This window comes from Myiozetetes cayanensis, unplaced genomic scaffold (assembly GCF_022539395.1).
Source record: "Myiozetetes cayanensis isolate MyiCay16 unplaced genomic scaffold, myiCay2020 scf4, whole genome shotgun sequence".
Taxonomy (NCBI): Eukaryota; Metazoa; Chordata; class Aves; order Passeriformes; family Tyrannidae; genus Myiozetetes; species Myiozetetes cayanensis.
The window spans coordinates 41,794,519-41,809,847 of record NW_026087631.1 but is presented as its reverse complement, the minus strand read 5'-3'; the positions used below and the strand labels follow the sequence as shown (position 1 = coordinate 41,809,847).

General features: G+C 36.7%; 1 protein-coding gene across 2 annotated transcripts in view; it reads right to left on the bottom strand.

Moving 5' to 3' along the window:
• Positions 1-12,462, bottom strand: part of GHR (growth hormone receptor) — a 155,550-nt gene extending 143,088 nt beyond the window's left edge. The window contains exon 1 of one of the 2 annotated variants that reach the window (XM_050328481.1): positions 12,301-12,462. The gene's annotated coding sequence lies outside the window, so the exon portion shown is untranslated. The remainder of the gene's footprint in view (positions 1-12,300) is intronic. The other variant, XM_050328483.1, reaches the window with a different exon arrangement.
• Between the last annotated feature and the right edge of the window lie 2,867 nt (positions 12,463-15,329).

The following is a 15,329-nucleotide window of genomic DNA, read 5'->3' as shown; positions in this document are numbered from 1 at the left end:
GCCTGGTAAAAGAAAACCCTGATTCCTGTGCTATTCTTTTCATTGAGGCTATCCTAACCTCAGTTTGTCTATGCATTCCTGTGCTGTTTCCTATTCAGAATATGCACACTCATATTTCCTGAAATCTCTATATCTACAGCTGCATCTTTTCAGGTACTGAGTTCTTAGTACTCCTAGGTTCAATTTTACAGTAAGCCTTCTGCACAGCAAGAAAAACACAACATTGCAAGAACAGAAGCTTCTCTTTCCTTAGGGACAACAGGCAATGACTCTTTTTTTCTTAGTCTCACATACAAATCTAAAGCTATCTGTTTCAGAAACTAGAATTCAATACAAAAGAAGGCAACAAAAAAGCATATGAGTGAGATTTGAAATGCGCTTACGAAATCTCCACAGTCAGTGACTTATCTTGCCTTGTAGGGATGCTTCTAAGGATTCTCCAGTGGAAGTCAGGTGCTAGAAGAGCTGTATAGACAAATTATTAATTTCTACAAGATTAATATGCTGTAAGAACTCCCATCCATTAGCTTGAGCTAAAGCAGATTTTATCCTCTGGAAATTTCCGTATGTTCTCTCAAACACTCTTCGGGAGATATGGACAAGCTACACCTTGTAACAACAATGTAAATAGCAAGGACTTGCTCAGAAATGAAGAGATGAATAGTTGTTCTTGATGCTGCCTTTTAGTATCTTAACACACTCTCTAAATCATGCTGAACATACTCACTAAATATGCATGCTCATTTTCAATCTTGACCAGTAATATTACTGCCCCTATGTTGGTTTTTTATTTCAGAACTTGACTTCCCCCATATAATACTGCTTCTGTCTGGATTGATATCCAAACACGGCATGTTTTCCTTTAACCACATCCATAATACTCTGGCTTGAGGATCAATGTAAATACTAATTAAGTGATCCAGGGTAACTTGAATGGGTGCAATACAAAACATCCCCATAAAAAGCCTTGAAGGAATATTGTGAAAGGATTACTTAACCCTTTTATCAGAAAGAAATCCATCTTCCTGTCAGATTAATTCATCTTAATTTAGCAGGCATTATGCAGGTACTTCAAAACACCCCTGTATTTTTCAGTATTTTTGACTGTATATTTGACTAGCTGGTTTCCAGGCTGCAAGATAAGGTCCAAGTTCCCACCAGTCAAAAAACCTTTATACGGATTTCAGTGGGGTTGGATCCAGCCACAAAATCACACAGCCAGGAAAACAGTTGCAAATGCAGGGGAAAGTACTACAACGATAAATACAGCTCAGACCAACAATCCATGCTGCAACCACAGAGATCTCATCTGAGAAGAAACTGTGCAAGATCTGTGCAATAAAAGTCTCTAAAAATGCAAAGAAGTAATTTGACATTGAAGGTATTGAGCTCAATTCTAGGTCTTTTCATGGAAGATAAAGATGAGATGGAAGTTTATGGCTGGCTAGACAGTAAATAATTATAAACTGACTATGCTCATTAACACTTACAAGAAGACAATACAAGCTATATCAGTTCCTTCTGAAAGCTTAAGAAACTGTACTTTAAGACCTGAGAAATAAGGTACAAAAGAGTGAGGAGTACCTGCACTGGTCAAAGTAATTTGAACAAACATAACTTCAATAAGAGAATGAAGAAACATAATAAAACAATAAATCAGTAAGAGATAAAAAATTAATCTACAAAATAAGTTATGTCATTATTACTAACCTTCTCTCAGGTTCGTGGCAGCAGTCCATATGTAGACTAACCTCTTTATCCAAGCTAAGAAGTATATGAAATAGTCAGGCTCTGCAGTATGTGGAACTCCAGGGGGCATGTATTGCTGGGTAAAAGGTATATTTGTATCGCTGCTCTTCAACTCTACCACCACTATTGCTGCCTTCCTACCCACATCTGTCATCATTACCAGAGCACTTCCCCAACTGCTGTTGGTCTTCAATATGTGAGCTCTTTTAGACTTTCCAGGAGACTATTTCAGTGCTTAACTCTTGGAGGAAAAAAACTTACTCTTCAAAAATGGACAGTATTGGCCATGATTTTTGTTTGTCTTCAGATCTTTCACCCTACCGTTGCTGGCTGCAGTTGATGCCAGAGCAACATTTGTCTATGGGAATATTTGTCAAAGATTTTGTTTCTGTCATAAGCTGCAGTCCTACAATCACTTCAACTTGATAATTTTTTTTTTCTCTAATAAAATTATCCTAAATTAGTGCACATCTTGCATATAAGTCACGTCTGGTACAGCTGTTCACTTCTCCTCTATGTCAACAAATGCCAAGACTTGTGGACTCTTCTCTTGGACGGGTCCCTGCTCAGATTACTTTGGTAGCTGCAAAGTATTTCTACTTCTGTTTACTTTGCACTGAAGAACATCTCAAGTAAGGAGAACGGTGAGCTAAAATTTTCTTTCAACGTTGAATTTTTCTTCTAATAAATTTCATATAAATATTTCTGAAGTAATTTTCTGGGTAATAGAATACAAGGGCATAGTGTGATTTGAACCCCATCCCGCTAAACACATACACCATCAATTTTCAAATACTTTGAATGCTTGCTTGATACCCAACACCTACATTCAAGAGTCTAAATTCTCTGTAACAGCCTGTGGAGAAATGTAGGCATCTTTGAATCGTGATTCTTCGCATGTAAGTTAGACATGGAATACATTCAGAATATGTAGCCACACCTTTTATAATTTACTGGTCAAAAAGAAAGGTATTTGCAGGAGTGCACTGCAGGGAGGATGTATAGCTCAGAGAGAATGTAGCGCAAAGTATCACCAATGTCTCCACCAGGAAACAAATAGTCTTTTTTAGCTTTAGCTTAATGACTAACAAGATTTCACCTCATCTACCTTGCACAGAGCAACTGTAATGCACTTATGTGCTATCTGTGGTGCTCTGTATGGGCTTGTTGCCTTTGGCATTGCATGACACAGTGAAAATATAAGATCTAGCATGTGCCCTGGTGCTGTATTGAAGGCAGCAGTTCCTCCTAAAAGTCAGAAAGTGCTAAGTACCATGAGGAGGAGCATGGAATGAGTCTTCAGAGGAGAAAGGACATGGAAGATGGCAGGAGCCAGCCCTGTCCACCAGGATTACTCTGCTAGGTTCTGACTTGTTGCTGGACTCAACACTGTACTAAGCTCAGGCAGGTCCAGGTGTTCACATGGGTTTGCATTGAACCTCACAAGATTCTGGGACACAGAGAGCTTTGAGGTGGAGTGTATTTCCACATGGTACTCCCCAGGAGTCCTGCTCTGCAAAACTGAGATCAGGAAGCATCTGACCTGGATGGGCTTGCTGGAAACCAGGTTGAAGCTGTCAGGATTTTTTGTTTCCACCTTTTTAGCTGCAGGATGGTGGTCACACTGGTCCAGGAGGTAAACTGGTGTGAGATAAAGTGAAACTGCGCTTATGCTAGATCTTAACAGTCTTTCCATAATTCACATAAATAATCTGTAATCCAGATAACTGATATTTGACTGTTGTCAGAAATACAGATCCTAGTAGTTTTCAGGCTAACAGATTAAAAAACCCATGAAGGTAGACAGTGTATTAACTAAAAAAAAAAAAAAAAAAAACCTCAGTAAAAGCAAAAGGAAAACCAGGAGAAAATCTTAAAGTACTATTTTTGTCAAAGATGAAAAATTAAAATGTAGTTACTTCATCTTCAACTAAAAGGGGATGTAAAACAAAGTTCTGTCAGACCTGTCCCCTGAAAAAACATTTTCTTTCTAATCTATTTATAATCTTTTATAATCAAGTGCATTTTCTATGGAAGTGATATTCACGAGAACCTAGAGGCAATCATGATTCCTCCAATAGAAAATGAAAATATTTTGACTCTTCACATTGGTTTAATGCAGAAAAAAAATCTTTATTAAAGTATATGTTTGTTGACTTCTGCTCACATAATAAGTAAATAGATATTAATCACAGCAGCTCTCTTGAATTTTGTGTCTTTTGGTGTTATGCATGAGAAGACTGACAGACTGCCATTTACAGGATGCATATCCAATGCGCAGGCTGGAAGGTGGAAAGACCTTCCCCAGATCTTCGCTCGCGAAGACTGGCCATTATATTATGTAAAGAATTCAACTTGAATGGCACACCCGGTCCCTAGGAAAGGATTGCACTATTTTCTTTAAGAAAATAAAAAATTTCATGCAGTATTTCAAGGGATGAGGTTAACAACAGGGATTTAAACAGATAGCTATAAACTTACTAAAATGGGGATTAGTGCAGACTGTGGTGCACATTGATTCCAGTCTGCAGATTTGTGGATTTTCATTTTATACTAAAAAAACAACCACACTGGACCACTATGGATATGTTCCCTGTGTTCTGGGTCTCCAGCTCAAGACAACCAGAGTCTGACTTTCTGGATACTGATGAGCCAGTACAGCTGAAGCCAGCAGATGCCATGAGTGGTGGGTGGCTATCAGGCAGAGTTCAGGCGTCTCCAGTGAAGAACACAGGTAATGAAGCACTTAGTTTAGAGGCTGCTTCTGTAAATGCTGGGATAAATATTTATAAAGTTTACAAAATACCAAATCAGGCAGCTGAGATGGCCAACTCATTGGTGGTGTAGGCTACTCATATCCTATGGTAAGAAGCATCAGAGAGAATAACTCATTTCATTTTGGATACGAGGTTCAGATTACATACAGTATGCATGACAAGGTCACGCGAGTGACAAAAATAAGTATTGTGACATTATGTCATCTACTTAACACTTTGCATTCACAGCACAGAAGTACCCATTCTGGGGGACTAAGGATGAGGTCCGAAATTTTTTCCTCTGAACACCTAAGGGTTCAGCTGAAAAACAGCAGTCCTTGTGTTTTGCCAAATCACATTCTTTATCACTGTACTACACTGGATGAGATAAATGTTAAACAGCCTTAATTTTGGCTCTTCTTAACTTTCACCAATTCAGAGTAAGTAATCAGTATTATACAGAAAAAAAAAAGGTGCACCTTTACATATAATCTCTTAACCAAAAATGCTGCATAGTTTAACTGTCTAATTCATATACCTTTACCTCATATAGCCATTTCAATTAATTATTATGTTGCTATGTAATGATATATGTAACATATATAATATGCAGTATTAATATATTGAACATTTAATGCTATTTTTATAGAAACATGTTGCTACTAATAATTACATAGAAAATATTACTTAGTATGTTTCTATTTGCTTTAAAACATTTTCTTACTTACACACTTTACAGCACCAGAGACATTTATATTTGACTAACTTTACTATTCTGCTTACACCAATGATTGCTTGACCTCATTAAAAGAATCTTGGTTTAAAGACAAAAAAAGTGTCCAGAGAGTTATTAGGGATGAAAAAGGACTTGCTTTCTATCCTCCTCTTTGAATTTAATCTGCATAATTCTCCATTAGATGTCATACAATATTCACCTGACAAGACATTCAAAAGAACGTCTATTAAAATGAATGGTTCTTATCGTACATATATATGTCAGTGTCATACTATGAACAGTTGCTGCCCATTTACACCTAAAACACAAATGTTGCCCAAACTTTGCAATCCTTATGATCAAGCTGAATTTGGGCCTTGTAATGTCCAAGTGAGTTTGTATCTGAATATTCAGTTACTGTATGTCTATAACCACACAATATATTAGTCCCTGGTGAAACCAGAAGAGGGAATTTCAAGACAGCTAATTTTTTTTTTTAAGTACTTCTGCTTCAAAGACTTAATTTAAAGCTTTCTTCCAGTTCTCCAGGTTTAGAAGAAAATATTTCAAGGTTTAGAAGAAAATTCAATTATCAAGGTTTAGAAGAAAATTCAACCTATGTATGCCAGTTATACTGCTGTTGTAATTATCAAAGTAACATTATTAATTGTGTAATAAAAAGTATTCAGTGATCTTTTTTTTCCTATCACGTATAGCAGAAAGGACTTGTATTTCTTTTCCAAAAAACATTTTGAGACAACTTCAGAGTCAACATGCTGGCATGTCAGCAGCACCAAACTGCACCCTTTGGATGACAGGGATTTTTCACATATGAGCACGTTTTTTCTTGCAAGATTTTGCAGATGTTTGAGTAGTACTTGTACTCATGTAATAAAAGTAGGGCAAGACCAGATGAGTGTATTTCTCCACTACAAATGGTTTCTATTCAATTGCAACCATTAATATTGTCATAACAACTCTCAAGTCAGTGGAACAACTGCAGCACTAATTAAAAGAAGGATCCTAAAGGGTTCTTGCAATCAATAGGAATAATTGCCATAGTGTGTTATTTAAACTCACACTTGTTGATCCTTTAACGCTACACCTGTTACATGGCAAAATATCTGAATGCCGACAAATTAATATTTTTACATGATGTCTGAAGGAGGAACTTTTCAGGCAGATAGCAGGGCAAAAGATGTGGTGTACTGCTAAGCAATGACATCACTAGGATTTTATGAATAAATTGCAGTGCGCATCTTGGCATCTCCCTTTCTATCATTTTGACAATATTGCAAAAACGTCATCTTGTCTAGGAGCTTAAATGACCTCAGACAATAAAACACTGCATAGAGAAATGGATGGCAGGTGCTATCACTATCTTCTCTGCCTAACCTACACATAGCATAGCTTTGTGCAGTAAACAGTTGATGTGTTTCATATATAAAAAATACTACAGAGATCAGCAAAGTTTTCCGGTTGGGTGGGTTTTTTTGTTTTGGTTTTGGTTTGGTTTGGTTTTTTCAAAACAGAAAAAATATATTGTATTTATAAGCACGGATTAAATACATACAACTTTTGAAGACAGAATTTGTTTTAATGTGTGCTGACTTGGTGACTGTTTTGCAGACATGTGTTTCCCCCTCTGGTAAGTGTGACATGGTTGCTGCTGTGCAATGCATACAAGGGTCTGACCCATCACAGGATCAGCAGGAGAGCTGAGCTGCCTGTAGGACAGTTACTACTCTGAGATTAAGCACAGGGTTTTACTTTCTTCCTGGCTGGAGATTTTATATCTTCTAAAATCTTAGTGGAGAAAATTTAAAAGTGATTAACACTGCGATAGTACTCACTAGAAACAAATACAAGAAATAAGGTAGAATAAAACCTAGGGCTTAGGTTACTTCATAAGCAGGCATACTTAGGGTATTACTGTCTGCGGACTCCCCCACTTTACAGGCAGCCTTTTGGCTGGTAGTGAAGAAATAAAGATGCCAGCTTCAGGTGAAAGAGTTCAACTCCCCAGGTAGGCCAAGGTTTCGTGATCAGTCCATCACTGCTCTGAAACACCGACATCGCTAATAAGCTAATGAAACACATTTGTGCTATTTTTTGGTAGATGCCCTTTGCTGTGCCATATGGACCCACCTCTTGAAGGTTGAGAGTAGCTGTGATTGTGGCTGTGTATGTGGAGTGGGGACAATCTAACTTAGCTGGGGGGGCCATAAACCTTCTGTAGACTCACAAAGTGTCTTATCAGTCATGTAGTCAGGACTATTAAGTGAACACTAATATATTTTCTTAACTATTTGAGGAACAATAAATGATAAGGAAACTGCACTGAGAATGAGACACACTTTTCCATTATTGTGCTATTTAAAAAAATCATCTCAAGGTCCTTCAGAGATACTAAAAAGCCATACTGCACATCAGAAAAATGTGCTTAATATATTGTCTGAAGATGTTTTGAAGCTGTCTTAAACTCTTACAGAATACAAAGAACTTCTGTTTGTATACTTGATCTTTCAAAAAACTTTAAAAATTAACGTTTGCGTTTCCCTAATAAGTATGTTCCCGTCTTTACATGTTAGGAATAAATACAAAGATATATTTCAAGCAGCACAATTTTCTTTTACTGTGCATATTACATTCATGTTATTTTGTTCTGTGGATTACATACAGAGAAGAGGCATGCTTATATTTTTTTGGTTTTGCGTGATCCTTCTCAGTCCTCAACCACACTGGAGCCAATTACTCCAATTATCTGAGATTACAAGATTACGTTTTGCATATTTGTAGTCTTGGGAAGAAGGGGAGGTCATCAGGAGGGTAAAAAATGTTGCTGATTATAAGAAGAGGTAATATTTAACCTGATGACAGTACTGAGCACAAATACAAATGGGCTAAGCCATAGCTGAGTGAAAGCTTCAGTTGCAGCTGAAGACACTTCTGCATTAGATAAAATAACAAGAAAATCAGTCTTTTGAAGATTAACAAAGGCTGGTATAACACTATTTCCTGAATAGTCAGGCTAAATTAAAATATTATTATTTCCTCTAAAACTAAGAAATTGTAATATGCTTGAATTAGGTTGACTAATTCATGTTATTTCTGTGAAAAGCTAACCAACAATACTGTAGGTGCCTTTGTCTGTCACTCATCAACTGCAGATTATTGTAACCTAAAGAATGAAATTTGTGATTAAAACTCATTCATTTGTGCATACCAGTTCTACATCTTTGTAATATCCTGCCCCAGTTACAGTCTTTTCTTAATCACTGCAAGCAGTTAGAAATGTTCTTGTCCAGCAGTGACATGGACATCTCTTTCTGTCTTCAGTCTGTCCCATTCTTTTCTCTAGTTCTTCCATTATGGTGTTCCTGGATTATTTCTTATCTCAACTCACTGCAAGCAGAGTCACAGACTTTGAGATCCACATCTGTGTTTTTTCTTTGCAGTATAGTAAATGGCTAGTTTATATTAGCAGAAGAGATAACTACACAGACACCACCAGCTATATAGTGCAGAAAAAATCAATGGCATTTGTTTGTTCTGGCATCGCATGTGTACAGAGAGAGAGAAGAGAATGGCATCAGATATTGAAATACCACAGATGAGATTTAGGCAGAAAAATGGCTTCATAATCAGGTGTCCTAAAAATACCATTTCTTCCTCACTGGAAGTTCATATATCATGTTTCTATACTATCTTTCTACCCCAAAATGGAAGCAAATGTTCAATTTTAATTTAGAATCAAGAGTTCATGCATTGCTAAATTCGCTGATGCCTGTTTGTCTGATTGCATTTCATTGCATACATTCATTTTTTAATTATATCTCAATTTTAAGATTAAACATGTAAAATAGGATTAAAGAGCTTAACAAAGCACTTAAGAGATGTCCAAGCACTATGGCCTTTCCATTTGACGAGTACTCCTGTTTCAGAAGAAATTACTTCGAATAGCAGTAAAAACAGAGGACAATGAGTTAAAAAAAAATTAGTTACTGGGGCAAATAGGAAACTCCTGAATTTTCCAGTAGATATATACTTGACTTTGGATCAATCACTGATTCATTGCACACCCCTTCCTCTTCCTATAATATAGGCTCTTTGGAGCAGGGACTGCCTTCTACTCTGTGTTCTCACGATTGCAATGCTGCTCTGTCACATTGGGTGCCAGAGGTCACATAGGATGGAACTAACAGTTTGGGATGTGGGAGTTCTCTGATACCAAGCACCACAGAGCAGTCAGATCCAATGATTTACTAGATACCAGTTTTTGTAACTTGCTAAGAGCAACTGAAGAAGCACAGAGAAGGACATCCAATGCATTAGCTATTTTAATTAGAGATAAAATAATGTCACCACTTAATGACAAATGTCGTATCAGCTTGCTGAGCACTGAAAGTGTTCTGGTAGTAGTGTAGCATTATGTAGGCTTGTAGTTAAGATAAACTGGTATTTATAATTTTAATGCAAGTTATTTTGCTCTGGAAAATTAAACCTACTAATTATTTCTGAGATGATAACTAAATCAAACACAGGTGTTTAAAGTTTCATTCTAGCAAATCAATACCTGAATATTGCTTCAAAAAATATCATAATCTGATGCCACTTCCTTGTTGTTCAAGTATTATTAAGCTCTGGGAAAATTCTCAATATCCTTTCCAAACCTCAGCTAAAGAAAACTATGTGGTAATGTGAAGATTACTAACTGAGTCTCTAACATTTTGGTATACTCAAAGCATATTCCATTTGTGGAATTTGCTGAAAATTGTGACAAAATTTTAAGATCATATCCCTAAAGCCTGGTAAAATGCAAACTAAGGGGTTTTAGGAATTCCACTAGGAGTTGCACAGACTGCAGTGCTGAGTGTACAGAAGCAACACAGATTACACAGATTTGGTTTCACCATTTTAGCCTCACTGTAGACAAGAATAATAAGGACAACCTACATCACTGAAGTCAGAAATAACTGGTGTAGATTATGAAGGTTTCAAGGGACTTGATGATTACAAAAACATGAAGATTACAAAAAGTGATTCTGTGTATCTTTTAGGATACTATATTTTACACTTGATGTGTAAAATCTCCCAAAGAGTTCAATTCTGATTTTACGGCAGATGTCTTATAAATGTATTTGATAGTATAATGAGAGAATCCATAAATAGAGTTAAAATTAGAGTTCTGATAGAATGTAGCTCTTCATGATGAGAAATCCCAAATACTTCAGATTTACCAACTCTTCTAAAAATTAACAATTCTGAGATAAAGTGACTTAAACTAAATCCCATCAAAACCAGTTTCAGTTTCTACAGAGAGCATCAGTTGTTTATAACTGTAGCTAAGTAATTTTAATAATTTTGTTGGTAAATAAATCAAATCTAGACTTGAATTATTAATGAAAATGAGATTATTTCAATAAACAATTTTGATTGGCAAAAGAAACATGAAAGAAAATTTGAAATTGCCACAAATGTAATATTTGATTTCAACATGCCTAAACCATGCCTTTTAACAATTTTAATTTGGGATGACATTATGTGTTTATAGACTGATTCACTTTTTTACAAAAAGGAAAAAAAACCCCACAGAATGTTTTATAAAAGGAACTAAGTAGATAGGTGATAAAACAAGTTGTTAAGATTGTGGATACAGATTTTGAAACATTTCTTGTTGATTCAAAATTAAATGTTTGTGTTTTATTTTGTAGGAAATCAGATATTTTTTTTTTAAATATTTTTACCCAAATAGAACCTCTCTTCTCCCTGTCTATCTCTCCAAAATTTCTTTCTGACATAGAAAGTTGTTAAGATGGGAAATTTAGATCTAAAAATACTTAAAAAGCACATTACACTTGAAATATTGGATTGAACAGACATGTCACAAGACCTTCATGAAACCCAGGTACTCCTATTTTCAGTGTGTAGTGAAACTACAGCTTCTATATACCTAAGATGAAAATACTCTAGTAATGTTTAAAAATGTGGATGTGCTGTAGTGCTGCCAGGGTTTTTACACAGAGCAGTACGACTGATTAAACAGAGAAATTCACAGCATTCCTCAACATGCCTCATGTTTCAACAGTGACCATTTATGGGAGAACTGGATTTACCTTATGTCAAGTGTACTACACCTGTGAAGCCCCACCATGGACCTTAGCAAAGGCAATAGGATCCCCAGTTGGTTCCTATGTTAGTTCAAGATTAGTTAAGTCTTGGAACTAACACTGCCATTTAGAGAAAACAATTTTAAGATTATGTAATTATCAGGTAAAATGCTAAATTTGTTTCCTCAAATGCAATATTATCACACCATCTATTTAATCACTGTTGTCTCTGTGCAAAGTGGAATGCAATTATGAGATAACTGAGAGGTTGCTTGTGCTGTTTACCAAGCAGACAAATGTAATTTTAAATGGTACACATTTCATCTAGTTTTCTTCTGAAAGTAATACCACACATCACTTTTTTTTTTTTTTTTGCTGCTGATCCTAGAATAAACTGTTATGCACAAACATAAATCTGAAATTATTTTCTCCAAAGGGAACTTTCAGTGAAGAAAGAGGAAAAAAGAAATTGTAAAAATCAAATGCCAGACTTCTAGGCATATCACAGGATTGTCACAGAAAAACAGAATTTAAAGACCTGTTTTTCAGCTTCTTGTATTGTTCTGAAAACAAATATATTTTGATCTACAGAGATACTTTGTGTTTTGTAGATTCATTAAATCTTCCCCCCTCCGATCCCATTTCCTTTTCTCACCATCTGCAGTGCAGAAGAGAAGGGAAAAAGAGCATTTTAGAATTGGAGAAGGGAAAGACAGATACAAGCAATCACTCTGTGTACGCTAGGCTCAGTCCCAACAGCAAGTCAGATCAGACACTGTGGTTTAGTGGGATAAACTGCAGAAATACAGTCCATCCTGTACCCCTGGCCAAGCCCTCAAGACAAGAAAGTTTCCTGATGGGTCCATTCTTCTAGAAATGCTGGGTTGAGATTTTTCATGCTTTGTCCTGCAGCCTCCAATGCTGACCACCATTAGGTCCAGGTTTCCTATGGAAATCTCCATCCTCCTACCTTAACTACGCAGCTCCAGGCAAGACTGATGGCATATTTCCTGTGGCAGCCACGGAGCCGTGTATCCGTCCTGCGCCTGCTTGGGGCCTGACAGATGGAAGGTGGTTCCCGTTCAGAAGCTGCACAGCAATGCTGGAGTGCTGCTGGACCTGAAGTAAAACTCTTGAAAGGGGTAAAGTATATCACCTCGGGCTCTGTGGCATGTTTACATGGGTTCAAGGGTTCCTGACCAAAGTTGGTCTCTGTCCACCTGACCAGAGCATGGGTGAGGGAGATATGCCCTATCTGTATCCACCAATGTCAACATGTCCCCTGCATGGCCTTGGAGAGGGAACAGGTTACACAGTGTGACACAAAGCAATTATTTCCTCTAAGGGGCCCATTGTTTGGCTGCTTCTATTTTGATATGAGGAGTTGAGAAAAATAGGTCGTTTTCTCCCAGAATTTATGAATCTCCTCATCTTTGCAATCACTGCTTGAGTAGCCTCTGAATGACATCAGGATTTTATTTCTTGCAAGCAGAGCTGTTGCCTATGCAATGAGACTGGCCCAGAGGCCCATTCCAAAAATCATACTATTTGCAAAGTGTTCTCAGTTGTTCTTTTGGTTAGTTTTGAACTCCATATTTCATTGGTCTGTTGAGATAGAAATGTTGCCCTGCAAAGTTTAATATTTCCACACCCCTGGAAAATCTGAGATGCTGAGAGTTAGGTAATGAAGTAAATGCCATGTTTGAACCAACATGAGCACAGATCTCCCATTCCAGGGATACCTACTACTTTCATAATGTATGGGGGTTGCTCACTATGTTATCTCCCTATTTATTCTATCTTTTATCTTCTTTGTCACTTTGACACAAAATGTGTTTTTTTCAGAGGCTGAGCTCTTCTGATGGCCCTTAAATGATTGTTAGCTGACTGGAAAAATAATTTTGAAGTAAATGATATACGTGTACATTAAGCACTTGTTCTGACAAAGGGAGGCTCATTCTTTGATCGAAGTCCAATTATTTTATACTTATGCTCCTCTATCACAAAAGGTTGGTATTTCAAAAGCACTAAGATTGTGTATCTCCTTAATACTTGGATCAGAAAAGCAAAAGCTGAAGGCATCTCCCTCAAGCACAAAGTACATCTGGCATGAAAATGTCCAGAAGATGCATTTTCTCTGGTTCTGACCATGCAGGGATGAGAGGTTCAGGTAATACAAACCTGCATGAAGGCACATCTGTGAGCAGCAGAAAGGAATTCGATCCTGATCCAAGTTGCTGCCAGAATAGTGTTAGTTCACACCCAGTTCTTTGTCTTTTGGGTCATAAATAAAGAATCATAATGTTATAAAAATATTAAAATATGACATCAAGATATTAGTAGTACTCTCTAATATTCCCTGTTCCTTGTCTTCTGTTTTTATTATTTAACTAAATTCTTTCCTCTCTGGATGCTGAAATTTTAAAAATTTACCTGTTTTCTGGAATGGCTTGAAATTTAAGAGAGAAGGGTTGTGAACATATCTTAGACATCGTATCTTAACATGGGAAAAAAAAAACACCAAAGTTTTTTTCTTTCTTGAGATGTTACTTTATACATATACATGTTCAAAACTGTGTGTCTGTCCCAAGAGCTACTTGAGCGAGACCTCAGGAGCTGAAAGACAGCCTCCTTGACGGGACAGACAACCTTCCTTTAGAACAAACAGAGCAGAAGTACTTTTGGGTTTGGCTTAATGAACACTGCCACAGCTGAATTATATGAAGATTGTTTAAAACGGAACAGAGCAACCCAGTGATTCCTGTTTTCAACACAGAACAGCGAGGTTCTTGTAACTTGTACATTTTTCCTGTGAAAAACCTGAAGTATAACCCTTCATTGAAAATATTCTCCACTGATACAGTATTACTTCATTTGAGCATGGCCTTGACTGAACATTACTGGGTTGTTGCTAAGAAACACTGATATAGGATACCAAATTATATTACTGACATTGAATTTTTACTCCTTGTCATGTTATAGGTTGCTCGAAAACAGCTGCAATTATACTATAAATAGAAGGAAAGCTAGCAGCCTCTATTCAGTACCTTTTGTATTTTAGTTACAGGATGAAGTCCTCATCTTTTTACTATATGTTTGTAATAGTCCTACAATATTACAGTTAAAAGGTATAATACTGACATTATTGATGGTCTGCATCTACATCTCCTATACAACCATCCTGACAATAAACCAAATGTTCTCTTTGATTTTTGCCCAATATATGTCAAATTGCAGGAAGATTGCTCTCAGGGTTTGTCTATTTTCCATCTTAATGTGACAGTCCATTTTGACCTGAAGGTAATAAAATAAGAAGCATTCAAACTCATAGCTAATGTTTTCAGGTCCCTTCATATTTCACTTGTTTTGATCTATGCAATTGGCCAGTTGAAAGCTGAAAACGGATGGATGTTTTTTAGTATGTATTTTAGATCCTCTGTTCTTTTATGGCATATGGATATTTTTCTTCTAAAAGAACCATTCATCTGATAGTTGATGTATGTCAAGTGCACACAGCTTTTGCTAGGGAAAGTATATCTTAATTTGTACAAATGTAGCTGTTCAATTATTTTTATATATAAAAAAACAGAACCCAAAACACCCATATCTGAAACTGAGATCTCAGTGCAGCTGGTGCTACAGAAACACACAGGTGGAAAGGGAAGTTCTTCCTGCAGGGTTTAAACCTCAAATAGTCAAAATGGACAAATGCTAACAGAAGTAATGCTAGATTTATAAAGATTTTGTGGAAGAACTTATGATTTAAACCATGTTTGCATGTATTAAGTAACTTGCCCATCATTTCTGTACCAGGGCTGATAGGGTCCTTCTGCCAGAGAAGGGGAAGACTCTTTTTGGTCATAGGCTTGCTAAGCTGATGAAGAGGGCTTTAAACTAAAGCTGCCAGGGGAGGAGAGTCTTGATCCATCCCACTCCTACCAGTTTCCATTTTGATGTCAGGAACAACAAGAGATGCCCAGAGCCTGAACAAGGATCACA